Source organism: Kogia breviceps, chromosome 8, assembly GCF_026419965.1.
Source record: "Kogia breviceps isolate mKogBre1 chromosome 8, mKogBre1 haplotype 1, whole genome shotgun sequence".
Classification (NCBI taxonomy): Eukaryota; Metazoa; Chordata; class Mammalia; order Artiodactyla; family Physeteridae; genus Kogia; species Kogia breviceps.
In genome coordinates this window covers 28,771,726-28,773,918 of record NC_081317.1, presented here as the reverse complement: position 1 = coordinate 28,773,918, position 2,193 = coordinate 28,771,726, and the positions used below count along the sequence as shown (strand labels likewise).

At 32.2% G+C, this 2,193-nt stretch overlaps 1 non-coding gene across 1 annotated transcript; it reads left to right on the top strand.

The window, feature by feature from the left end:
• Positions 1-1,238: 1,238 nt before the first annotated feature.
• On the top strand, positions 1,239-1,345 carry LOC131762103 (U6 spliceosomal RNA). The gene has a single exon (XR_009337181.1). It is a non-coding gene; the product is annotated as a U6 spliceosomal RNA (small nuclear RNA).
• The last annotated feature ends 848 nt before the right edge of the window (positions 1,346-2,193 follow it).

Here is a 2,193-nt window from a genome sequence, read left to right as displayed (position 1 = left end):
TAATTTTTTGAGAAACCTCCATGCTGTTTTCCATAGTGGCTGTACATATCATTTCCCACTAACCATGTACAGGAGTTTCAATTTCTTCACATCCTTGCCAACACTTTTTTTAAAAATAAAAATAATAGCCATACTAACATCTTAATAGTGTGAGGTAATATCTAATTGTGATTTTAATTTCCAATTCCCTGATGATTAATGATGTTGAGCAATCATTTTGTATACCTGTTAACTATTATATGTCTCCTTGAAGAAACTGATATTCAAGTCCTTTGTTCCTTTTTGAATTCAGTTATTTTGGAAATTTTTGCTGTTGAGCTGAAGGAGTTCCTTATACATTTTGGATATTAACTCCTTATCAGATCTGTGGTTTGCAAATAATTTCTCCCATTCTGTAGGTTGCTTACACTCTGTTGCCTCTCCACTCTGTTAAATATTTCCTTTGCTGTACAGAAGCTTTTAGTTTTCAGTCCCACTTGCTCATTTTTTCTTCAGTTGCTTGTGTTTTTGATGTCATATGCATGAAATCATTGTCAAGACCAATGTCATCAAGTTTTCACTTATGTTTTCCCTAAGAGTTTTACAGTTTCAGGTCTTACATTTTAATGTTTAATCCATTTTGAGTTGATTTTTGTGTATGGTGGAAAGTAAGAGTATAATTTCACTATTTTGCAAGTTGATATCCAGTTTTCCCACCATCATTTGTTGAAAAGACTGCCTTGTCCCCATTCTGTATTTTTGGCACCCTTGTCAAAGATCAGTTGACCATATATATATGGGGGAGAGGTTATTTCTGGGTTTGTTATCCTTTTCTATTGCTCTATATGGCTATCTTTATGTCAATACCACACTTTTAAATTGCCATAGATTTGTAAAACATTGAAATCAGGAAGGGTATTACCTCCAGCTTTGCTTTTCTTTTGCAACATTTGAAGTCTTTTTTGTTCAATATGAATTTTAGGATGTTCTTTCCTGTTTTTGCAAAAATACCATTGTGATTTTGATAGGCTTTACATTGACTCTAAGTTATTTTGGGTAGTATGTACATTTTAACAATATTAATTCTTCCATTCAGTGAATACAGGATATCTTTCCATTTGTATGTGTCTTCATTGACTTCATTCATTAGTGATGTAGATGTCAGTATACAAGACTTTCACAGCTTTCACTTACTCCTAGATATTTTATTCTTCTTGATGCTATCATAGATGGGATTGTATTTTTAATTTCCTTTTCTGGTGCTCACTTCGGCTGCACATATACTAAAATTGGAACAATACAGAGAGGATTAGCGTAACCCCTGAGCAAGGATGACATGCAAATTCATGAAGCATTCCATATTTTTTTTTGCAGTGACATAGATGAACCTAGAGATTGTCATACTGAGTGAAGTAAGTCAGACAGAAAAGAACAAATATCATGTGATATCACTTATATGTGGAATCTAAAAAAATGGTACAAATGAACTTATTTATAAACAGAAATAGAGTTACAGATGTAGAAAACAATCTTATGGTTATCGGGGGGAGATGGGAAGAAGGAATAAATTGGGAGATTGGAATTGACATATTCACACTACTACATATAAAATAGATAGCTAATAAGTACCTACTGTATAGCACAGGGAACTTTACTCAATATGCTGTAATGACCTATATGGGAAAAGAATCTGAAAAAGAGTGGATATATGTATAACTGATTTACTTTGCTGTACAGCAAAAAGCAACACAACATTGTAAATCAACTCTACTCTAATACATTTTTTTAAAATTTCATTTTCTGATAGTTCATTGTTAATGTACAGAACTGCAACTGTTTTTTGCATGCTAATTTTGTATCCTGTGACTTTACTGAATTCAGTTATTAGTTCTAACAGATTTTTTGTACAGTCTTTAAAGTTTTCTACACATAAGATCTTATCATCTGCAAACAGAGATAATTCTACTTCTTACTTTCTGATTTGGATGTCTTTTATTTCTTTTCTTGACTAATATCTCTGGCTAGGACTTCTAGTACCATGCTTAGTTTTTAGACTCCAACCCTCATTTACAAAGTCAAGCTTCAGATCAAAGTTGTTACTGTGGAGGTCTTTCTGAGAATGTACATTAACTAAACAAATAGTTAATCAATTACAAAGATATTAAATTTGTTTAGTAACATGCATAGTTGTGAATGAGTGTTGATAGGAAAAAC